This window comes from Pipistrellus hanaki (genome assembly GCF_964339955.1).
Source record: "Pipistrellus hanaki genome assembly, chromosome: 6".
NCBI classification, from domain to species: Eukaryota; Metazoa; Chordata; class Mammalia; order Chiroptera; family Vespertilionidae; genus Pipistrellus; species Pipistrellus hanaki.
The window spans coordinates 26,537,815-26,564,158 of NC_140508.1; the positions used below are offsets into that span (position 1 = coordinate 26,537,815).

General features: G+C 39.1%; 1 protein-coding gene across 2 annotated transcripts in view; it reads left to right on the plus strand.

Moving 5' to 3' along the window:
* The window catches only part of PAK5 (p21 (RAC1) activated kinase 5), a 229,788-nt gene that overhangs the window by 96,024 nt on the left and 107,420 nt on the right, over positions 1 to 26,344 (plus strand). For both annotated transcript variants that reach the window (XM_084888174.1, XM_084888173.1), the window contains exon 2: positions 4,401 to 4,550. The gene's annotated coding sequence lies outside the window, so the exon portion shown is untranslated. The remainder of the gene's footprint in view (positions 1 to 4,400; positions 4,551 to 26,344) is intronic.

The following is a 26,344-nucleotide window of genomic DNA, read 5'->3' on the forward strand; positions in this document are numbered from 1 at the left end:
TCTCCTCTCTGTGTGTCTTTCTCTCTTCCCCTGTCTCACCACCATTCCTTTATCTCATCCTCTGTCTTTGGAAATCTAAGCTCAGCAGGATCAGCATGGACAGGTACAGATTCATTAAAGTGGAGATTAGAGACGCTTCATGTTCCAGAGATATCATCACCAGGTTTAAAGCAGTTATCTTTTGCTGGTTTCTGTATCAGATTTACTTTAATTTCTGTATAACTCAAACACTTAGGAATTCAAATAACTTTTCTGAACCCAAGTTGTGTCATGGTTCAGAGTACCTGAAGTTTGCATACACACATCATCTCACTCAATCCTTTAAAAATTGGGTGGGTATGTGCTATCATGTAAGTACATGCTGTTGTTACCTTGGGTTCAGAATGAGGAAGCTCAGATACAGAATGGTTTAGTCAATCAAGTTTAAAAAGCAAGTACACACCAATGGAGTTAGAACCTGAGGCAGCTAGCAAATAAAAATTGTAAGTGCCTTTTTCTATTCAACCAGAAAACCAGTATATCCACACTTAATTGCTCACTTGGTTTTTCAATACAAGGAACAGTTACTCCTAAAATGTAAGCCCATACATTACAAACTGCTCTTCCGGATGAAAAGAACATTAATGTAAGAGCATTACCTCCAGTTTACCATCCCAAAATACTAAATTCTTGTCTCCAGGGGAATGTCTCATAGAAGCATGATATCTAAAGAGGGTATTTTCCTGTAGGAAGAGGTAAGATGGTTTTTAAAAATCAAGTTTCATTATTATTTGAAAAGAAAAACAAAATAGTTCTCAATCCATATGTGAGGAAATCCACAGACAGCAAGTTCTGTAGGTTCCTAAGAAGACTCCCTAGAGAGAATTCACTGTAGTCGTCAAGTGCGTAAATAATTACTGCAAAATGAAGTCCCATGTGTCACAGTTATCTTGTTCTGAATGGATCCATTTTGAGTGGATTAGGTTTTCTACTTCCCCAAAGTTATTTATTCAAATTTTTAGTGTTTCTGTGATGTTGTTTTCTCCCATGGAAGTAGAACATACATTATTCCAACCACGAGGCCAGAGGAAGGGATGCTGAGCTCTGGCTGTAAATATTTTATTATAGAGAGAGACAAAGATCACAGAGGGGCAGGCAAGTTGCAGGAAACAAATGTGATGTTGTTTCCAATTCCTCGGAGGAGGTTTATATGAAACTGTCTCTGACAGCTTGTTCTCTGTTTGGCTTTTACTCTGTCAGACCTGGTAATGAAACCCTTTGTGTATCTAGGGTTTACCTATTAGAAGGGGAGCACAGCCTCTGGCTGAGGGTCTAGAATTTCCCACATTATAAAGTATACACAGAAAGAAAGCTATTATGAAAATGGCACAGCGCTGAAGTAGTATTTTCATGAAGAATGTTCCAGATTAATTTCTTTTTGAAAGATTCCATTTTAGTAAGAATAATAAAGAGGTTAAGAGCTAAATTGTGTATTAGGTCTTCTCCATAAAACTCATTTTTCCCCCCTCCTCTTACTCCCTTTGTTTCAGGGTTGTTGGAAGTCTTTGACCTAGACAGTTTAGCATCTTTCATATCTTTCATGATTTTATAACCATTCTGGAGTTCATTTGACCAGAACTCAATATTAATAAGGCCAAGGACAGACCCTATTCTCTTTGAGAGAATTGGCCCAAACCACACAGCTAGTATAAGTTGGAGCCACATCTGTCAATTCTAAATCTAACCCCTTTTTCATAAAGGTTAGAAATATTAAATATTGTTAACATTACATATGAAATTCAATTGGCATTTGCACCTCATATTAAGATGTACTTTATTAATAGCTTAAGAATAGTATAGCTATTATCTGAACACAGCCTCCTGAACAGTCAGATTGCTATATTTTAAGTCAGGAGGTCAATGCAGCTCTATCAGAGATATGTAGATAATACAATAGCTTCTTAGTGCAATGTTTAAAGATATGTAGATAATGGTTTCTTAGTACAATGTTTCTCAATGTTTAGAGAAAGAAATATGACAGGAAAGTTTTAATGATGATCTAGATACATATTAAAGTAAGTGATGGCATTTGATTTATTATTAAGTTGGTTATTTAGAGAATAGATAGAAAATTAAAAGTAATTCTAATCCTTACAAAATAAGCTCAAAACAAATATTAGTTAATTATATATAAAGTGTAATAATAGTGTTATTAATGAAATATAATAATAAGATGCATTCATTTCATTTTGTTTTTCTGGGTCAAGGTACTATTTTTGTAAAATGTATTAAATTACGTTATTATTATGCAGTAGACCTATATGGTTACATCAATCCTGAATTGTATTTCCTGACAAAGTGACTTCTCTTCCGATATTCTGAAATATATGAAGAGAATATCACAGGACTTTAAAAGAAAATTATGTCTATATTTTAGCTGACTTTTGAACTAAATTTTTATTTTGTTTTCAATTATAGTTGACATCGAATATTATATTAGTTTCAGGTATATACAGTATAGTGGCTAGACATTTATAACTTATAAAGTGATGCCCCCAATATTTCTTGTATCCACCTGACACCATACATAGTTATTACAATGTTACTGACTATAAGTGCCCATTCTGTACTTTACATCCCAGTGACTATTTTGTAACTGTAAATTTGCATTTCTTAATGCCTTCACCTTTTTCATCCATTCTCCCATCTGGCAAGCCATTTTGAACTAAATTATAAGCACATGAGACTGAGTTTTCAGAACCACCCTCCTAAGATTTCTTGTTACCTACTAACAACGTTTAAGCATTCCTACTGATCTTAGCAATGGTAGTTTGACACATAGGACAGGCTTTTAAGAAGGTGATTGTACTAACAAGCTACTTTCCATGAACTACAAATAAATCGAGGTTAAATATAACCACTTTGCAATACTGAGAAGTAAACTTAATGGGAAAATCTTTGCAAACGCTTTAAAACATAATCTGCTTTAAAATTAGAATTCCTTTGGCACTCTTAAATATTTTTAAATGCACTAGAAAGTGGATACTTAAAGGGTAAAGCCTTCATTTTTTATGTCACAGAGCATTGGCATTTTTACAGAAAATGCCAGTCTGCTAAGTGTGTCCATTGTGCCTACAGTTAACTGATGCATATAATAAAATAAAAGCAGGTATTTCTTATTATTATCCAAGGAGAAAAATGGAGCTGTCTCCAGGGAGCAGTTGGAGTTTTCCCATAGTGAAGAGGTGGACTATAAACCTGTAATTATTTTTGGGAAAGTTTCTATGCAGTTGTCTGAAAATTGGATGAGCAATGATTAATATCAGCAAGAAGAAAAGAACTAGGATCTGGAATGTGGCCTTTTAATAGGTTAGGAAAGAATAAGTGCTTTCAGTTCTTGGATCTTTCATAAACTCATCAAATCTGGACTTAGTCTCTTTCTACCCTATTCATAGTAATTGTTATTTACTCATTTAAATAGCAGTGCTGTGCTGAACTAGAAGCAAAATTGGGAACTTACAGATCGAAATATAACTTTTATTCAGTCAACGTGCATACAGTCTATCATTATTATATACCAGAGACCCGATGCAGGAATCCATGCAAGAGTAGGCCTTCCTTTGTCCAGCTGCCAGCATAGGCTTCCCTCTGACACCCGGGACCCAGGCTTACCTTGCAGCCCTGGCTTCATCCAGAAGGTCATCTGGTCTAATTAGCATATCATACTTGTATTGTTATAGGTGGATTTTTATTTGCAAATTCACCTTCTCAGGTTATTTGCATTCCTGTGCCTTTTGTTGGCGATTCTGCTGTTAGAAATGGCTCCCCAGCCTAGTGCTGAAGGGCTGCCTAGCATTCTAACTGCAAGGAGGCTGTGGTGTGCCTCACAGGGAGAATACTTGTCTTAGATAGGCTTCATTCAGGCATGCTTTTTAGTGCTGATGGCTGTGAGTTGAATGTTAATGAATCAACAATATATTAAATAAAGTGTCTTTCAAAAGAAACACACATAAAATCACAAACCCAGGTTATATGTTGGTCCATTGATGGAAATTTGGGGGCTAGAGAGAAGCATAAACCTAATCCCAGTTTGCAAGTCAGTGGGCTAGGCCCCAGAGATTCAAGGATCAAGGACACAGTTTGCATTCTCATTGAGCTCCCCATGTTGGAGACATGGACTCGCGGTGGGATAACTTGAGAAAGATACAGGCAAGGTGCTGAGGGGAATCTCACACTGCCTGGCTGTGGTCAGGTAATGAAATACAGAGCAGTAGCTGTCCGCCGGAGGAAATGATAGAGGCACTTTGGAAAGGATGTTCAGTGTGCAGGAGAATGTGAAGTAAATGAGGTCATATGTTTATTTTTAAACTGAGCATAATGCTGGTGGGGTTCTGACTCATGGGGGTACCATGTTGTTACAGAAATACACTGTGGCGAAATGTTCCACCTCTTGCCAAAATGGACACAGGGGAAAAATGAAGAACACTGAAGAGCTCCACCGAAGAGTTGCACAACAGAAATCATAGCCACACTCCTCTGGAGTCTGATTCATCCACAGCCATCATAAAAAGGTAGGGGAATAATTTATGCTATGGTTTGCCTTTTAAATTTTTATTTTAAAGTTTGCATATATACCCTAATGGAATATTATTCGACCATAAGAAAGAAATTTCTCTGTTTATGATATTGAGAGCATTATGCTAAGTAAGATAAGTCAGATTGAGAAGCACAAATACCATATGATCTCACTTAATCTGTAGAATCTATAAAAAAAATAACATTTTTAAAAACTGAACTCATAGATAACAGAGAACAGATTGGTGGATGCCAGAGGCAGGGAAGGGCATAAGGGGTGGGCCAAATGAGTAAAGGGAGTCAAAAGTTACAAACTTCAGTTATAAAATGAGTATTTCCTGGCATGTAATGTTCAGCGTGGTGACCATCTATAATAATAAAAGCATAATATGCTAATTAGACCGGACAGCAGAATGACCATCCAGAAGTCATTCCGGATGTCCTTCTGAATGAAGCCGCTGAGGCGGGGGCCAAGGCAGAGGTGGTTAGAGGTGATTAGGCAGGCAGGTGAGCAGTTAGGGGTGGTCAGTCAAGCAGGCAAGTGGTGAGGAGCCAGTGGTCCTGGATTGTGAGAGGGATGTCTGATTGCCGGTTTAGGCCCAATCCTGGGAGAGAGGATACAGACCTGGCTGAGGGACACCCCTACTCCCTCCTGTAGGAATTTTGTGCACTGGACCTCTAGTAGTTAATAATATCATGCTGTGTATTTGGAGGTTGCTAAGAGAATGTATCTTAAAGTTGTCATCACAAGAAAAAGAAAAAAAAATGAGTTGTAACTACCGTGTTTCCCCCAAAATAAGACATCCTCTAAGAATAAGGCCTAGTGCATGGAAAGATAAGACATCCCCTGAAAATAAGACCTAGTGCAACTTTGGGAGAAACAATTAATATAAGACACTGTCTTATTTTCTGGGAAACAGGGTATGTGTGGGATGTTAACTAGGCTTATTGTGATTACTTCACAATATGTGCAAATATCAAATCATTATGTCATACATCTGAAACAAATATAATGTTATATATCCATTATATCTAAATAAAAAAGAAAAATATGCAATAGAAAAAAATTAGAAAAGTATATTTATTTATTCAACAAATATTTATTGGGTGACTGCTATGCGCCTACAAATTGTTCTAAGCTCTGAGGATGTGATATGAACAAAAACAAGGCAACGTTGTGGCCTTGGAGGAGATGACAGTCTAGTGGAAGGAGAAAAGTAAGTAAATAAATGCCAAAAAACTGGAAATCCATGCAGACATCAATAAAGTTTATGAACATGGTGAACAGATAATGAGATAGTGGGTGATTGGGGCTACTTTAGTTCAGGGGTCAGAGAAGGCCACTCAGAGAATTTTGAGCTGAGAGTTGAATGATGAAGAAGAGCTACCTGAGTCATGGTGTGAAGATCAGACACTTTATATGCCATGAGCCAGGATCTGGATAGATATGTTCAAGGCTCAAAAAGCAGACCTGTATTGCTTTGAGATGAGATTTGCAGAAGCATGAGGTAGGATATGACATTGGTGAGCCCTTGAGATGTGAAGTACATCTCATTGTACTTCAAAGGAGACAGAACCTTTGGAGAGTCATTCATTAGCTGTCACCTAATGAATGAGATAATGGAGTTGACTTAGGGACATGGCATTGGGGATAGATGGATTTCAAATATATTTTGCATCTACTTCAGCTAGGTTAAACTAGATAACTGCCAATGCTTTTTATGAATCCCCAACATAATTCTAATTTTCATATGATGTGTATGCTGTTCATTAGTGTTTCAATATTCAAGACTCAAATGGTAATTTACTTTACTGTTTCAAAAAACAGCTTATGGTGTACAGTATATGTTTGTGGCCTTACTTTTGAAACTTAAAGGGGGTTGATGTCAAATTGTGAAAAGAAATAAAACTATTCCCTGAAACCTCATGTTCTACGCAAGTTATCATATAACACTTGGCAACTGGAGCCTTCCAGAAGCTTTTGCAACTCCTCTCCTCCTCCTTGCTTGGTTTCTCACTTCTGAGAACATTGTTACCCAGAAGAGGAGAGGTAGGCAGTGTGAAGGATGTTCTTCCTGATAAGAAACCTGTGAATAAGTATTTTAAGGACGAGAGGTTTAGACTTCAAGTCTGAAACTTTTATACTGGATTATTCCAAGGTGGGACACTGAGGGAAAAATTAAAATATTACTTAAAATTGATGTTTTAAAAAAACAAGAATATATGGATTTAAACATTGTTGCCCAGTGAAACTAATACCCTCCACTGTGAGGGCTTCCTATACTGGAGTATGTGCCCATTGTACAAGGGGGGGATGAGAGGATAAGGAATTAGACGATGACCTTAGCAGGTTGCACCAAGATTTTAATCATCTCCAATCATTGTTGAAGCATAAAACAACCACAATGTCTTTGTTCAGAAAAATTTTTATGATAACTCAATTAAACAACATTTTAAGAGCTCAGCAAAGTACAGAGCCTTGCTTTCCAGTACTCACAACTTTCTGAAATAGCTCTAAATTGGAGTGCTATAATAACCCTCCTTTCCTTTACCCAAGACCCTATAAAAAGGCTTTGGTTGTCAGAAACCAGCCTCAGTGCAGCAATTCTACAGTGTCAGGCGATTGAAAAACATGTAAAGCAGTGATGAAGGCAAAGGATAAAGGATAAGGTACAGCAGGAGAAAGCAAGCCTGGCAAATATCAGAGAGGACTGAGGCTTGCTGGTACAGCTCCCAGGGTCCTTTCTCCATCACAAGGATGCACTTCATTTTCTGGTCATGAACCACCAAAATACATGTGTGACACCTTCGTCTCAGGGGAGCCAAGGCTCAAGCTTACTGAGAGGCATTTTATATCTCACAGCTCCAGTAACTAAAAGCAGGCTTTGTGAATAGGTAAACAGGTGCAAACCATCAATCCATACAGTTTCAATAAACAGTGTAGACAAGCTGGTACAGGATGCCTTGGGGGGAATTTGGGACTTTTAACAGCATATTGTAAAACACTAGCTGGTGCATTTCACTTCTGTCTTGGCCAAGAATCAATACCATGGTTCCAGGTGCCCTTTAAGATAAGCACAGAGGTACCCAAGATCAACTGCAATTTAAGCCTGTCTTCACATATTTAGAGAATTGAGCCATGTGAATACATCTGAGAAGACCTAAAAATGTTATACCATATTCTGTGATTGGTCTTGTCATATACTAGGCTGGATACAACCTTTTGATTATCTGGGAGATCATTAAAAGGCTAGGAAAAAGTAATTTGATTCTGGAGCAATAAGGATAAAATAAAACAGAAAGAGTGGTAGTGTCTTAGGTTGGATTCCCTACAGTCAGATGGTAAGACAAAAACATTTAATATTATTTGGAAGGTGATGCCAGTATGCTTTTGTAGGAATGGGGATGTGAGATGGGAAAAGAGAGGAGATAGAAAAGGTGCATTGTCACTGCTGTAACCAAGAGGAACATGATCTCATCAGGCAATTCTGGGATACAGTATAGAATAACTTGGATTTATCCTAACTAAAGACAAGGAAATGGGTTTGTAGCTACCTTCTCCCATCTGACTTGGATGAGGGCTGCTCCCTTGGGAGGAAGTGGATGGTGTTAACTCCCAGGTATTTGTGATCTACCATACACTAATCTCTGAATTATGATCTCTGAACACATAATAATCTGGCCACTCAATGTATATCCTATATAATAAAAGGCTAATATGCAAATTGTCCCCTCTACCAAGAGTTCAACCAGCAGGTAGAGAGAGAGAGAGAGAGAGAGAGAGAAAGAGAGAGAGAGAGAGAAACACAAAAGTGTGCAGGCTTCTTGAGGCCTAAGCTTAGAACAGTTACTTCTGCAGCATTGTATAGGCCAGTGGTCGGCAAACTCATTAGTCAACAGAGCCAAATATCAATAGTACAACAATTGAAATTTCTTTTGAAAGCCAAAATGTTTAAACTTAAACTTCTTCTAGGGCCAGTTCTTCAAAATAGACTTGCCCAGGCCATGGTATTTTGTGGAAGAGCCACACTCAAGGGACCAAAGAGCCGCATGTGGCTCGCGAGCCGCAGTTTGCCGACCACTGGATAGGCAAGAGAAATTGACTCTCCACCTCTAGGTGAAAGGGGCTTCAGGCACATTTTGGAAGGGCATTAAGGAAGAAAAGGAAGATCTAGTTTACAGTCTACCAGCAATAGAAAAATCCAGATTAAAGTTCATGGGGTAAATAGGTGTTCTCCAGGCAGAAAAAGTAGGAAGCCATGTAAGGCAAGAAAGAACATATGTTCAAACACAGAAACATAATGTCCCATAATGCTGTCAGGTGACTTGGCGATGAAGGCATATAGTGGTGAGGGAAAGAGAGGGGTCAAGCGTCATGAGAGAAGAGAAATATATAAAATGTACCAGAATTCAGAAAAATAAATGTTAACTTGCAGGCAGAATAATATTCTTATGAAAAACTGATAAGCAAATGGAAAGATAAATGAGTGAATGGTTGGGTGGACAGAATACTGTACCAATATGATTAAGATTTTTCTCTTATGAAAGGATTTGTAGGATTTCCTAAAGGAAAAGAGGGAGGAGAGATGGAGGGGAAGGGGAGAGGAAGGAAATACCCTGGAGAAAAATGTGAAGTTGAGAGTGAATCTAAATGCAAGGATTTTCAGCTTCTGTGTTGGTGGTTCAGGACGGTAATGTAAAGGTGCAGATTATGTGATAGGATCTCTTTGTGGGAGGCACCTTCGTGAGCATGCTAAGCATAGTGAGTGGGTTTTTGTAGGAACCTATAAGGGATTTTTGCATTATGGTCCATACTGAAATTCTAAGGTTCTGGACTCAAAAGACCAAGTTTATGGGGCAGGTTTTTATTCAGGTCTGTGCACATGCAATTCCATCGGTAAGTGTATGTGAAATGGTAATTTTCAGTTTATGGATTATTTTCTCTCTGAGACTGAATTGTGTGAATTAAATAGAAGCCTTATTGTACAGTTTTCCTAAGTGACTTTTACTGTTCTCCTGGCCCTGCTTTTGAAGCATGGTGCGCTCCCAGGTCACCAGGTGCAGCAGATGTTAGTGTGAGGCTGAACAGACTGACATTAGCATCTCCAGCTCCCTGGAGGCAAAATGGGAACTTAACTGCAGAAATAAGTGCTGGCTAGATCCACGAATGGAGAACCTGGGCCCAAATAGCCACTGTTGTTGGAAATGTTGGTGATTCTTTGTTCCCTATTTCTAAAAAGTGAGATAAAGATGGCATTTTTAGAGGTAAAATAAACAAAAAACAACATAGCTAAAGGTAAATAAAAGTTAAAGCTGATAGCAAAGATACAAAATCTGGTGAACACTCTCTAGGAACCTAGTCATTGATTAGTTTATTAATTCTTCTTAGGAGAGCAGATGCCTTCCCCCTTCATTTCCCCACCTCCCCTTCAAAGGTAACCATTATCCTAAATTTGTGTCAATCCCTTGCTTAAAAAAGAACCAAACATGAATATGTTATTAATTTTTGCTTCCTTTTAGAGCTTTAAAATAATGGTATCATATTCATACAGTTTGCACATTTGCTCATTTCGCTGAACATTTATGTGTCTAAAGTTCACCTATGCTGCTACCTGTAGCTGTAGCTCATGTTCACAGTTGAATAATATCCTGTTGTGTGACTATATCACAATTTATTTGTTCTCCTGTAAATAGACATTTCTATTGTTTCCATTTTCTGTATTATGAAAACACTATGATCATTTGTTTGTATATTTCCCAGTGCCCATGCAGTTGTTTTCCAGGGTTACATTGATGGGAAGGGGTTGCTAGGATATGAGATAGACAGGTGACCAGTCATCCCAGTTTGCCTGGATCCGAGGAGGAGTTTCCTAGATTGCAAGATATGTAGCGCTATGAGTAGTCACCATCAATAAGTGTGTGCTCAACTCTTGTCCAAAGACATGGTAGCAATTTACACTCCCAACCAGCAGGACGTGGGAATTCCCCTTGAGAGCCATTCTCTGTGTGCATGGTGTTCTCAACATCTGAATTTTTGCCACTCAATTGAGTGTGAAATGGTATCTCACCACGAGGACGTGAGTTCCCTGATTGCTAATGAGGTTCTGTATTTCTTCGAGTTTTGTTCTCCTCTTGTGTTATCTCACCTGTGAAATAGCTTCTGTGTCTTTTGTCGGTCTTTCTGTTGGGCTGCTTTATCAGGCACCTTGTATGCACCTCTCGTGCTGGCCTCACCGGCACCTAGAACAGGGTTTGTCAACAGTAGCATTAACGACGTTTGGGATGGAGTAATTCTTTTTGTGGGGACTGTCCTGTGCATTATAGTATGGTTAGCATTATCTTTGGCTTCTACCCACTACTTGCAGTAGCTCCTCCAGTTGTGACAACAAAAAAATTTCTTTATTCGTACGTCACCCTGCGGGACAAAATTGTACCTGGCTGAGAACTGCTGACCAAGATCCTCAGCAGCTTGTCAGGTGGAAGAAATAAAGCAGATGCATTCCTTCCCCGTGTTTCTCTCTGATGGCTCATTCCAAGGCATATGTCCCTGTACAGCATGTCTAGAGGTGTCCCATGTCATTTAGCAGATGCATTTGCTGGTCTACTGACTGTGTTTCTTCATGATTAGGCAATGCAGTGGTCAGGATAGTAACACATCACCTTGTTTTGCTTTCTGTCCTTCCCTGCCTCATTTCCTTTCTTGTCTTTCTCCAATTTTAAAATTGCATATTCTAACGAAAGCATTAGCACTTAATGCTTGCCTCAGAGTCCTCTCCTAGAGAAATTGAGAAACTGAGCTAAAGGAAATGGTTATAGAAAGGATACCCTGTGGATTTTGGAACCGACTTACTAACCTGTCTGAAAGCAGTAGTGACCACAGTGTGTGTATGCACGCATGGGTGAATGGATGGTAAATTGGAATGAAACAGCACCACAATTATTTAAGCTCTCACCTCTGGTAAATTGAGAATAAGACTTAAGTGGAAGGTCAGATGCTGGGAGATCTAGTAGCTGCAGTTTACAATGAATAGAAGTGATGAATATAAATGTTCATTGCAATGACGATTGTGGAGTAGGGTGGCTACTCTCCTGCTTTCTTTTGACCTGCAACAAAAAAGTGAGGCTGAGGGTAGTTAATTACCAACTTCAGGCATGCTCTGAAAGCCAGAGCGCATATGCATCAGCTTTTTACTTAACATCGGTTTCCAGCATTATATAAGTTTCAGATGTACATTATCATTTGACATATATGCTTTCCAATAAAAGGTGGTAGTTCCCATCTGTCACCATACTCTACGGCAGCTTTGAAAGAGATGTGTCTCTGGTCATTGCAGGGCTGACTGTGATGAAATCCAGGCCCAGGATCTGCTTTAAGGGTGGCAGAGCTGCAAAGGAGACCGCACAGCTTTGTAAGGTCTCTTATTTCAAACTCATGGGCCTGACAAGGATGCTGAGAGGTAGGTTGAGTTCATGGGGTAGATGATATTGAGAACATTGAGCTTCTAAATTCCCCTAAACCATCTTAGAAAACAGGAGCAATGCTTTCTCCCCTAGCAGAGGAACAGCTTCCCTCATCTGATGGCTTATGAGCAGGTGCCTCATTAGATGATTCTTATTCTCCTTAAGATATTATCTGCTATTGATTGCTCCAAAAGAAGTAACTCAGCAGAAGAAATATCGTATCAGCCTTATCCAGGAAGAAGTTGCTTACCCATTGAAAAATGGAAGTATCTGGCTGATATGTGCCATCAGAGCCAAAGAAACCCACATGGAAGTGGACTGGGAATGTATTTGGGGGAAGGAAAAATATACTAAAGATGGGTCAGAGATGGTTTATTGATATAGGGGCACTCACTCATAACTCAAGATTCAATCAATTTGTCAATGACACTTGATAGTTTTTTAGGATGGTTCTTTGAAGCCTGTATGCTTTGATAACCCTTGGCAAATTGAGAAGGAAATTCCCCAACTTCTTGGACACAGCCTTGAAAAAGGGGGTCAGATGACTTAGGGAAGAGAGTTAGAATGGATGTTGGGATGGTTTTAGGTACAATCTCAGAACCTATCACTTGAGTAAGTGCCTAACTGACTATGAAGGCCTAGAGGACACTTCATTCCTCAAAACAGCAAGGTGTTCTCTGGAGAGGGCTGTTGGCTTCTTTAAAAAGCTAAAGGCTGTCATCAGTAGATGTTTAGAGAAGTTGGGAGTTGAGCTTCCTGGTATCGCTGGGGTGAGCTTTCTAGTATCACTACTCAGAGATTGAGTAGCAGCACTTGCTGTTAGTGGTAAAGTGGACTTTAGTGCCAGTCAGGGTTCCCTGGGCCAAAGGGATCCAACAATGGCTCAAAGAGCCTGGAAATCTTTGTAAAAAAAAAATAACTGATGGCTGAATGGGATGCTGCACAATTTGAATAATCAGAAGAAAAATGTCCAGAAAATATAACCCTGGAATATCCTTGTCCTTCCCAAGTTTCCACATCTAACTCAGTTCACAGATGGTAAAGGAATCAAGATAGTCAGCTCCTAGTCATCTTTATTCTATTTTTAGTTATTTTTACACTTTATTATTTTGTGTTTATCTGCTAATTATAAGACATGAAGTACAATGATGTAGAAATCAGTTTGTTAACTTTTATTATTGCTGATGTCTCTTCTTGTGTGGTAGCTAATGTTTGGTTATATATGTGGGAATCCTTAGGACCTAAATCGGGGATGTTTTCTATGGAGAGTATTGCTTTTTCCCCTATATATAGAGTCAGGGGTAACTTTCACCTTCTTTCAAAGTTCCATTTCAGGTTCTGTTTCTCTGGCTTGCCTAATGGCCCTGCCTTACTTTAGGAAGGGTCTAAAGCCAGGTCTCTGAATTAGTGTTGTTATAGCCATGTTCTCTTAGGTCTCTCCTGCCTTTTGCATTAGTTTATTTTCTCAGTGGATTCTCCGGTTCCATTTCTCTCTCATGTATTCTGGTGGGACAAGGGATGCTCAGATAGCTCCTTGACAATCTAGTGACCTGATTTTTCATTTTAAAAATGTATCTGGGGGATATATTTGTATTTTAGCATAAGGGATCTTCAGATTATCTAGACCGTATAATATCAAAATGAAGTCACTTTGGCTCACCCTAACATCCTTGGCAGCAGGAAAATGACTAAATGCAGTTAGAAACTGCCCAGTGCACCAATCATAATGGAAATGGGTTTGGTCCAGGAAGTATTTAATTGAACAGATAAGAAGGACTGCTTTTCTCACTGTCAAATATCCTGCTCATATGGTAAATAGATTTTATCAGAATGCTGGGCCTGTGGGTGTATATCCTGAGTGAAGCATGTCTCTTCTCTCCATGCATTCCCTCTTGGACATTTAACAAGGAGACTCAACATATGCTGAGCTTTCCCTCTTACTTCAGCCACTTATTGGAAGCAGGCTAGCATATAATACTTTTTAGAAAGATCTCCTCATATTTCATAGTTTGAGATCTAAAAAAAAAACAACTTCTTAACCAACACTCTCATTTTGGGTATTGCCAAGTCCCTGTATTTTCAGTGAGAGAAATGTGAATGATCTTGACTGACAAGTCATGGAGTTCTCGTGCCCACAGAGACCAAGCAGTATAAAAAGCAGTAGGTGGTGGTGGGAACTGTGTAAATAGGAAAATCTATGCCTTTCAAAATGCAGTGACAGTTAACCCTCAGTCTATTATTTCTTGATGGGAATGTAGCGCAGGTTGACTAGATGTCTAATTTTTTAAAAGAGAAACTAGAAAGCTGGAGTTTTCTGATATTTTATCTCCCAATTTTTAAACATTGATTTATTTAAAGTAAACAAAAATATGCAAGCAACAAGGAATCTGATTGTATAATGAATCAAAACACATTTGTAGGCAACCTGCAAACTTAATTTAGCCTGCAGACAAGTTCAAATAAATGACATGTAGCTTGCGATTGATGAGTTTCAGAAAGTAAATCCTATCTGCATGGCAATTTGATTATTTTGTGTCAAAGAAAATGACTTTTATGTCTTACTTATTTTTGCTTTTTCTTTCTGTGTTTTTTCTTGCTTGGTGTTTTTTTTCCCCTTAGTAAAACTTACAAGCCTAATGGATACTATATTGACTAAAGCTACAGGCACAGCAAAGATTCTGTGTGTGTAACATGGAAACAACTTAAACTCTCAACAAAACTACACTATGACCTATTTGTAGACTTCCCCCTCTAGGTTTATATCCAAGAAAAATTAGTGCATAACGAATCTATTTATAACAATCCCAAACTGAAAACAAGCCAAATGTTCAACAACAAAAGAATGATGAACAAATATTGGTTTATTCATTCAATGGAATACTGTGCAACAATAAGGAGAGCACACTATTGATACAATACCATGGATGAATTTTACAGACATTATGTTGAGCCAAAGAAGCTAGACAATTAAAAGTATATATGGGTGACTCCATTTACATGGCATTCAAGAATAGACAAAACTATATTGTGATTTAAAAATTGGACAAAACACACACCCACACAACTGGTTTATGGTGCTAGAACTCTAGAGGGTGCACAGAAGATTTCTAGGCTGTGGGCAGTGGTTTGTCTCATGAGACCAGGGGTAGTTTGATGGCTGTAAACAATGGAGATTTCTTCATTCTATGTGCAATAAATGGTACATAAATAACTCAATGGGCAGCCATGGTTGGTACAGAGAGTTTGCAGCTCAGGGATGATCTCTGAGCAATTTAAAGGAGGTTTCCAAGTATCCCTGTTTACCACAGGTGTGAGAGAACTGTATACTTGAAAGTTGGTTCTTCCCATTCTTCAACATGGGTTGTCTCTATGACTAAGACATGTATATGGAGATGAAGGTATTCTGCATCCTCTTTCTGGCTGGCATGATAGTCCAATTTTTCTAAGTTTTCCAGGTTATCCACATATGAAATGTGAGTTCTTTTAGCCATCAGAGACATCTAGAACTTTTTAGAAACCCTAAAAACTTGAAAGAGTGGAGCTTTGGGGAGTTTTACTATTTATACTGATCCCATACCTTTCTCTGCTGTATCCTAATCTCTGCACATTAAAAACAAAAAATCATAGCAGACAAACCCTTTTCCCTTCATTTACATAGAAACATTTCTTTATAGTTCTCCTCATAGACTTAAGGGAGGAAAATAGGCACCACAGTCTGTTTCTCTGCTACTTCTCATGCCCCAGGACAAGTGCAGCCTCAACAGGAAGCAACTGGGAAGAACCTTCAAAGCTCCCAGCCTGTTTGGTGTCTGTTCTTCAGGGCACAATGTGGGCCAAGGAGAAAGTGTCTGCAGTGAAAACCAAAGGAGTAACTGAAGAAGTGGAAGTACGCACTGAGCCTTTAAGCCTGGAAGGGCTTCTAAGGATACAGTCCAGACTGTGCATTCCAAACACGTGTAGGTGGTCCTAATTGCTTATTACAGCTTCTTGTTTCCGTGGCATGAAATACAAGCACCTGAGACCTGGTTGAAATCCAGGGGACCCAGAGAAGGGTGTTGTGTTGTCACAGCCCACAGCTGACATTCTCGCCTGCCTTCCTAATGGCTTTGCTCCTAATGGAAAGTTTCTTCAAGCACCTCTTCATATATTCACTTGATTCATACAGAGCTAATAAAGGGAAAGTAGTTATTTCTCTATAATACAATTTCTTTGCTCTGATTATTTCTGTGTGGGCCCGTCTTTGCTTCTGCAAATTTAATAGATGCCTATGGCAATTGGGAATCATCAGTAAACAAAACAAAATCTGTTTCCCACATGTCTGTCACAGAGAGTATTAGACCATTGTGCCACAGGAGGTCTCACTTGCAATGTGTGAGATAGTAACCTGACCATGAGGTTACCCCCCACCCAGTGCTTCTGCTTCTGACAGGACAGTATATTTATAACATTGTATTATAGAGTTGATGTTATTATATAAAAAAGAAATAACCCTGTTATTCCCAGCATTCTAGAGCACACATCAAAGTCACAGAAACACAGATTGTTAGTCCCAGTCCCAGAGATTCTGATTCTGTGGTAGGGTCAAGAATTTGTATTTTTAGCCGTAACCGGTTTGACTCCGTGGATAGAGCGTCAGCCTGTGGATTGAAAGGTCCCAGGTTCGATTCTGGTCAAGGGCATGTACATTGGTTGCAGGCACATCCCCTGTGTGCAAGAGGCAGCTGGTCAATGTTTCTCTCTCATCAATGTTTCTAACTCTCTATCCCTCTCCCTTCCTCTCTGTAAAAAAAAGTCAATAAAATATATTCAAAAAATGGAAAAAAAAAAAGAATTTGTATTTTTAAAAATCCTAGGTGATACCTACGTGAAAAGTCCAGAAACTATTGTACATGCTGAGACCCACTGTATTATATTCTTTAAATATGTGGCTATAATATAACTATAAAATAGGGTTGATCTTAGATATGTAAATTATATTTATGAAGGAAGTCATTGTGTTCAAGGAACTGTCTATGACTGGGTTGCCCAATTTGACAGCCACTAGCCACATGTGGCTCTTGAAATGTGGTAGTTGCCATCATTACAAAAAAATTTTTTGATCTTTTACATTAAATAAAATATATTAAAATTAATGTCACCTGATTTGTTTTTAGTTTTAAATTTGAATGAGCATATGTGGCTTGCATTATATTGCTACTGGACAACACTGTCTATAGAGCTGTATGTGCTGAGGGTTTGAGTATCTTTTTGTTTTTCTTTTTTTTCAGAAGTTGGATTTAATTTATTTTTTTTTTTAATTTAAGAGTTATTAGCAACACCCTTGCTGGGTAGCTCAGGTGCTTAAAGTGTCAAGCAACTGAATAGGCCAAGGTTGTGGTTTCAATCTTTGGTCAGGGCACATGTAAGAATCTACCAATGAATGCATAAATAAGTGGAATAACAAATTGGCCTTTCTCTCCCCCTTTCCTCTCTCTCTCTCTCTCTCTCTCTCTCTCTCTCTCTCTCTCTCTCTCTCTCTCTCTCTCTTCTCTCTCTCTCTCTCAAAATCAACAAATAAATTTTTTAGAAAAGTTACCAGCAGAGAAAATGTAGATAATTTGCTTTCTATGTAAATAATGGTATATTTTTTTAACTGTGCCCCTTTTATTCAGTTTGTTTTGAATAACAGTTAGCAAGAGAATATTAGCTAGAAAGACTCTTTCAGTAGATGCTTGACCATCTCCGTACCTGAACTTTTATAGCTGATGGATCAGTTTCTCTAGAGTTTGTTTTTTTAGTTCCTTAGAATTACTAAGATATGCTGTCCTTCAGGAGCAAAGGCTAGAAAGCCATTGAACTTCCCTCCTCTGAATGCATTTGGACCCTGTTTGCAATATACATAAATCTGATACAGATGGTTGTATATCTAAGCTTTGGAGAATATATGCATGACCTTGGTGGAGGCAAAGACTTTAAAACAGGACACATAAAGTAATAGGGATAATACAAATATATTTAAATTGGACTAATTAAAAATTGAATGCACGTGTTCTTCAAAAGCATTATTAAGATATTGTAAGAAAAATCATAGTGTGTGAAAATATTTGAATACATATATATTCAACAAGGAACTTTTATCTAGAATTTACAAAGAAATCCATCAAATGAGTAAGGAAAAGGGAGATAATACAATGGGAAAACGGACAAAAGTCTTGAGTAGCTACTTCACAAAAGAGAATATCCAAATGGCCAATGCATATGAAAGAGGCTCAGACTCATTAGTCATGAGGGAAATGCAAAATAAAGCCATGCCCCCTTCTAGGGATCTAGCTTGCAACCTAGTCATGTGCCCTGACTGGAAATCAAACTTGTGACCTCTCAGTGCATGCTCTGACACTCAACCAATGAGCCACACTGGCCAGGCTCAGTTCATCTTATTTATTTTAAATATCTCTTTAAACATTATATCACTGTAACTAAAAAATGTAACCACTGAATTATAGAACCTTAAAGTTTAAATAGTGCATTTTATATGCAATTAGATATCATGTAGCTAATAGATCTTCTATGAATCTACCTGTCCTGAAACACATAAAAAATACAGGTTCTTGATGTCAAGCATGGTCTATACACGATGGGGTTTGAAAGAACTATGATCCCAAAGATTTATGACAATCATAAATTTAACAATAGTCATCCAGTTATTTGCTTAGATTAAAATTATAAATTATATAGAGGCATCACTTTAGAAAATAATTTTGTTCATTAGAGCTGATTCAAAAGCCTTCATGAATGAGTGCACTGATATATTCTTCATAGGAAGTTGGTCCTAATGTATATTTTTATAAAGTACTAATGAGCTAAAAGTTATAGGACTCAAAAGTTATGTGATTCATTAATTCAAATGCACTTTTTGGTTTTAGTTTATGTGTATGATCGCAATGTGGTAACATATTATCTACATATGACTACTTTGAAATGCTTCATTACTGACAAATTTCCATAATTTAATGTGTTATATGGCCCTTTGAGTTAGAAATGACTGTAATGAACTATTCTTTGGCTTTATTAAGCTTGCACATTGAAGATTGTGTGTGTGTGTGTGTGTGTGTGAGAGAGAAAGAGAGAGGCAGACACACACACAAGGACAGAAGAAAAGATGGAAATGGAGAGGTAAAGAAGAGATTGAAAGCTAATGGAAACAGAGAGAAAATGACTATGTCCTCATTTCTACATTGATTTTCTCATTTGGGAGAATTAAAAAGTCACATCAATCTCCTTGCCATACATACTATTTCAGAGCATCACTTGCAGAGCATTAAAGTTTTATCTCACTCTTAGATTATCAAGAATAATGTTAGATTTACAAAGAATGAGGCTTTTGTTCCTTTTCTGAAAAAGGAATATCAATTACCTTCACAAATGGTCAATTACGTTCTCTCCTCATAAAGGACTCATTTGTCATTCACGAGACCAGATGTTAATTCTCCCAAATTGCATGGTGCTTTGACTAAGGTAGAAATATGTTATGGGATTGATCTCCGATTTGCTGGTAAATGAGGAACTGGCATTGCTTCTGTTTGTAAACCTGTGAGACAGACTTTTGGTGTGTGTGTGTGTGTGTGTGTGTGTGTGTGTGTGTGTGTGTATGTTTGAGTGTTGTGGGGGAGAGGGAGAAAGTATTTCCTTTTTTTTTTTTTTAATGAAAAATGAATCAGGTGTCTGCCAGGTTCACACAGCTGCTAAGCTAGTATTGACCCCTGTAAAACTCACACTTTTCTAAGATAACAACCAGGCTCCCAGTTTCAGAGATCTGTCAATACCACACACACCTAAATCTTTTCAAATGCCATTATTACACATATCCAATGTTTTAATATATATATTTAACAACCATGTAAAAAGGCATCATGATTTCATAAGAACTGAGATTATGATTAATTCACAATGTTTTATTTATTTATTTAACTAAATAAATGAAGTTAAATAAGCTAATTTTTAAAAATCACTGAATTGGAGTTCCTTATTTACCAAATACCTTCATTTTAGTCATATTAAATGGAAGTGTATCCATGGAATAAAACAGCCTAATTTCCAATTGAGATAAAATTATGATCGACTCTTAATAGATAAACCCCTACCTAGCCCTAACTGGTTTGTCTCAGTGGATAGATTGTCGGCCTGAAAACAATACTTTTTTTGTTGGATCCTGGGTTGCATTCCAGTCAAGGGCACATGCCTGGGTTGTAGACTCAACCTCCAGTAGGGGGTGTGCAGGAGGCAGCTGATCAATGATTCTCTCTCATCATTGATGTTTCTCTCTCTCTCACTCTTCCTTCCTCTCTGAAATAAATAAAAATATTTTTTAAAAGAAAGAAAATAGCCCATTAAAAAAAAAAAATTCCTACCCATACAGTGGCAACTTGAAGTCTTCATACTTCTGAATCATGTTATGGAACTGTATTTCCCTTTTAGTGTGGAAAATGTTATACAAACAAGTAATTTAAGAAGGGGAATGCAACAATGATCTTTAACTTCCTGTTTGCTTTTGCACAAGGAATGTGGCTCTATTATTATTTTTTTACTTTAATGTCAAGTTAGGTGTAATACTAGGGAAAACAGGTCCTGTTATCCAGCTGTTTTATTTTACACTAGAGTCCAATGCACAACATTCGTGCACTCAGGGGAGGGGAGTCCCTCAGTCTGGCCTGCGCCCTCTCACAGTCCGGGACCTCTCAGGGAATGTCCAATTGCCATGGAAGTGGGAGAAGCTCCCACCACTGCTGCTGCACTGGCCATCCATGAGCCCAGCTTCTGACTGAGCAGCACTCCCCCTATAAGAGCACACTGACCACCAGGGCGCAGCTCCTGCATTGAGCATCTGCCCCCTGGTGGTCAGTGTGCATCCTAGTGATTGGCCATTCTGCTGTTTGGTAGATTTGCATATTAGCCTTTTATTATATAGAACTAGAGGCTGGATGCATGAAATTCATGCAAGGGGCTTGGCCCTAGAAGTTGTGGCTTCATCCAGAAGGTTGTCTTAGAAGCCATCTGGAAAGCTGTCCAGTCTAATTAGCATATTATGCTTCTGTTATTATAAATGTTATTTTTATTTTTTATTTTTTATAGATGTTATTTTTAAAATATGCTCAATAATTCTAGTAGAATGAATGATTACTAAAAATTACTTTCCTGGGAGGGTATATAATAATCAGAGTTTGAACAATGAGTGATGCATGGGCATGAGCAGGTTCAGTGATTTCTTTGCACATGAACGTAAACTTGATTGTGCATAGCAATATTGGCTTAGCAATCTTAGAAGCTTTTAGAGGGAGGGATTAGCAGCCATATTTCAAGGGAAGGCACAATTGAGATTTGGGATCACCTTTCAAACCTTTTGAAAAAAAGTATTGTTTTCAAATATCAAAACTAATGACCCCAAATAAAAGTATTTATACAAATAAAATATCTTAAAAATCTTATCATGAAATAATCAGCAAAATTATTTGGCTATGAAGACTATAAGAGGACCTGTTCTTTGTATATACTGTGGTTTCATTTTTTTCCTTTCCTTGTAAATAATAGAATGAGATTTGTGACTTAATTTGTGAATCTTAATCATTAAAATTAGATGTTTTTTTATAACTGAGTGTGACCAGAAATTTGTGGTGTCATCACAAATTTTTGTCCAAAACAGGAAAGGAAATCCATGTAAAAGAACCTGCCTTTGGAGTGGTTATAGAAGATTATGTGGTTTCCCATTTAAACCCTGCCAAATGGGGCCATTCAATCAACATGCTACTGATTGGATGGGTGGTTGAGAGATGATCATAGGTCCTTTTCTGCCCATACAGTCTATGATTTTGGTAACAGAGTTCCCTGAGACTTTTTGGAGGACTTGTAACTCCAAGAACAGTATTTGTTCTCTATACTCACTCTTCCTTTCCTCACCTTTCCCACCACTGTCCCAGTGCATATGTTACCCAGTTCATTGTAACTCTGTGGGTTTTCCCTTGGTGACTCAGGAACCCTGTATTTCAAATATCTACTAGCTCGTTTCTTCTTAGGTGTATCTTCCTATGAGGCAGCTGTAGGGCACACAGATGCTTTTGTTGCCCTGACTGTATCCCTGTGGCTTTTTCTGGTTACAAAGCCCCTATGTGAGGAGGGCAAACAGAAGTGGTGAAGAACTAATACCCCTGGAGCATCTTTCAACCAACGATGGATAAGAGTTGATGGACTAATACTGCAGCTTCCTAGCTCCTGGGTGAGATGTAGAGGACAGGGATGCGAGACGATGCTGAAGCAACTTTATCTTTGTCTTTTAGAGGTCCTCGACAGAACTCAGACACAGTTGCCCACAGCAGTAACTTGCACATAAACTCAGCTTCATTGGTGGCCTCCCTTTCCCTGTATCATTATCCTATTTCTCTCACTTCCTGATACTACCGTGCATATAAACTACTTACACTCAAATCGTTGTCCCAGAGGCTTCCTCCTGGGGGAACTCAACCTCAGAAAACCTATTTTTTCATTTCAAAGATAATATGATATGTCATATCAACCTTGTATTTTATTCCACCATCTGAGCAGCCACCACAAACGGCCAGGGGCTACTGTAGACCTGCTATTGTCAGCCTGCCCTCCACAGGACTCTGGCTGCCATCAGCGTTCCTTCCAGGAGCACAGCTCGTCCTGACCAGGGGCACAGCTACTGACAAACTTCTATCAACTGACCAAGTATTTCACTTATAAATAGCCACCTATTTATATGATCCTTTGGCTGACTCACTGGGCCAAGAGGACAGTTTACGGAGGATGGAATCAAGCGTGCTTTTTCAAAGATCTATTATAGAGCACCTTGGGTTCAAAAAGGGGGTGGGAGGATTTGCATGGAAAGGTTCCTGCAAGCTCTTACAGCCCACAGGCCTAGAAATGGCCTAGAAATTCAGATGTATTCTAGTTATCTCTACACATGACTATAAATATGCACATATTCATGCGTGTGCATAGAAACCCCAAGAGAGAGTTGGCTGTTTAAACAATTCTCACCCTAAGTCCCAATGCATTTTAAGCCCCAAAGGATCCAAGGGATTCAAAGGCCATTTTGGATAAAGACTTAGAACCTGAATAATCAGTTTGTCTAGTGCAAGTTACCAAAGATAGCTTCTGCAAGCCAGTTTGCAGGATGCCCCTTGCCTATCGGAAGCTTCATTGCTAGGTTCCAAATCAGGAAATTCTTGAAGCATGAAGCTGGGGAAAGGCCTAATTGTTGGTTGGATGAAGTTGCAGGGGAGGTTAGAGAACCCATGAGAGAGAGTGGTGCACTGCCAGATATAGACACAAAGGAAGGAGAGGGCTGAAGGAAGAGAAACAATTAAGAGTCTATTTGAAACCAACGGAATTTCCATCTGCTATTGAACTTCATGGTATCACCAATGACAGGTAATTGGTGTTTGGCTGAGTGGTAATCAGGATGAGCCCAGGATGCAGGGAAGCAGAGGACTGGCGAATTTATTCTGTATCCTGACTTCCTCCTCCTCCTCCTCCTCCTCCTCCTCCTCCTCCTCCTCCTTCTTCTTCTTCTTCTTCTTCTTCTTCTTCTTTAATATATTTTATTGATTTTTTACAGAGTGGAAGGGAGAGAGATAGAGAGCTAGAAACGTCGATGAGAGAGAAACATCGACCAGCCACCTCCTGCACACCCCCTACCGAGGATGTGCCCGCAACCAAGGTACATGCCCTTGACCGAAATCGAACCTGGAACCCTTCAGCTTGCAGACCGATGCTCTACCACTGAGCCAAACCGGTTTTGGCTTCTTTATTTATTTATTTTTTTATTTTATTGATTTTTTTTACAGAGAGAAAGAGAGAGGGATAGAGAGCTAGAAACGTCGATAAGAGAGAATTATCGACCAGCCACCTCCTGCACACCCCCTACTGGGGATGTGCCTGCAACCAAGGTACATGCCCTTGACCGGAATCGAACTTGGGACCCTTCAGTCTGCAGGCCGACGCTCTATCCACTGAGCCAATTCGTCCATCACGGTTTTGGCTCTTCCTCCTTCTGAAGCTGAAGCGGAGCGTGAGGCCTGGGATGTGGCAGACAGAACCTTCCACGGCTTCCGCAGAAGAGGGTGTTCACAGAGTGGTGACACCTCCTGACTCAGAAGACAAATGAAGCAGCACCTGAGAGGAGGGATGTGCAATGATAGCCCTTAATTATAAGAAGCAAAGACAAAACAGGCTCCTGGTTCTGTGGAAACAGTGGGAAATATCACTTGGGTATCAATGAAGTGGTGAGTCTGAGGGAACTGTTTTCTAAGGATTCAGTTGCACATCTACAGTGATGGGACTGAGTCCATGCTTTCTCTACACCTTCAGGGATGAGGCTGTGTCTTACATGGACACATCGGTACTTGATACCCACTTTAGATTGGCATCACTTGGCAATCATCAATGTGTAGGACTGACTAGGAAAATAGTTAAAATTTAGATGGCATTCGTATTTGCCAGGCAAAGGTGCTTTCAGATGATAACGCTTTTAATAGTGACCCTGGGTCATTATTTGCTGATGAGGAAACTGAGGCAAGGTGATCTAGGGAAGAAACCCCAACCATGAGAGCCTGGTGCCCACCTGGATAGAGGAGATGCCATCAGAAGCGGGGGTACCCTGAGCAAGGGTTGGTTACTGTTGTATCGTAAATCAGCGAGTGAGATACAAGATGCCTTAATGACCCAATTAATTAGGAGTCTTTTATTTCGAGAGGCCCAGAGGAGGTGTTTCTTCCAAATCTCTGAGCAAACAAATAGAGGAAGTTCTCTCTATTTATACGTTTTGGGCTCTTTGTCTGAAGATTTTACGAAGGGCTCTGTGTGAGTTATTGTTACAGACAGTTTGTAATCTTGGATATAAAAGAACAAACATTTGGCATAAAAACATGGGAATTATTATCAGTATTCGTCCATTACATTAGATGGCTAGCTAGCAAGGTCAGACAGTTAAGTTTTTATTTTTTTCTATTATTCAAACTAAAACAGTTATTCTACAGAATAAGAGACTGTCTAAAAATGACAGTGTTTACAGAACAAGGGACTATTTAACAATAGCAGAGAATTTCAAACAGCAGTTTTTATACAAGATGGAGGTCACTATGCTTCATTACCAATTGAATAAACACAGGAATCTTCTCTCTGTACCTAAAAGACTTGGAATCATCTCAGTTCTCTTTTGAAGAAGCTGCTCAAGTTCAAAGAGAATGTGCTATCATGTCCTAAATGATACAAAGTGCGCATGGGGGAAAGCAGGAATTTAAGCAAGACATTTCCCTCTGGCTCTTCCTGGGGCTCTCAGTCTAGTTTGGAAGCAGGAAGCCAGTGAAGTCTGCCCTCTGCCAGCTCTGCATCCTTTCCCCTCCCGTGCCCTGCCCTCTGCCAGCTCTGCATCCTTTCCCCTCCCGTGCCCTTGGTCCCCACCATGGCCGTGCTTCCACCTCCTCAAAGACACCGGCTTTGCTTTGCCTTGGTGTCTGTTTAAATATTTGGAAAACCCTGATCCAAGTCCCTGCTGCCCCGAACCCCAAATCCACATACCCCATCTCAGCTCAGACTTTACTGATCCAGTCCTTGATTTCAGAACAGATTCTCTTTCTTTGTCACTGTCACTGACATCTCTCTCTCTCTCTCTCTCTCTCTCTCTCTCTCTCTCTCTCTCTCTCTCTCCACACACACACACACACACACTCACACACACACACACACACACACACACACACACACACTCACACACACACACACACACACACACACACACACACACACACTTATCCCTCCCCAGGCTTTTCTTCATCCAAGCACTTGTCACACTCTACTTCAATCATATAATTATTTGTCTGAGTGCTTGTGAGGACAAAGACCCTATTATGTGTATCAAGATATTCTAAGTCCTGAGTGCATGGTAGACGCAGCATAAATGTTTGTTGAAAGGATAAGTGGCCCATCTAAGTGACCCAGAAAATATATTTGGCCACATCTGGAGCCAGTTTGCTGCATTTGAAATGAATCCCCAAACACTTATATGTCTAGCCCTAGGCCTTTGGAAAACATGAAACCTGGTGAAATCCTAACCTGATGACACTCCAGACTAGCCCACGGATAATGCAGATCACATAAAGTAACATTTTCAGTATGCAACGGAGGAAGAAGATCGGAATTTAAAATGGCATGGTGAAATTGGGAGTGTCAGAATAAATTCAGTGAAGAAAAGCATAAGGAACCTTGAGCGGGGAAGAGAAACAGTTTGTGAGATGGCAAATGATAAACCACAGGTGGAAGTATCTTTCAATACCAT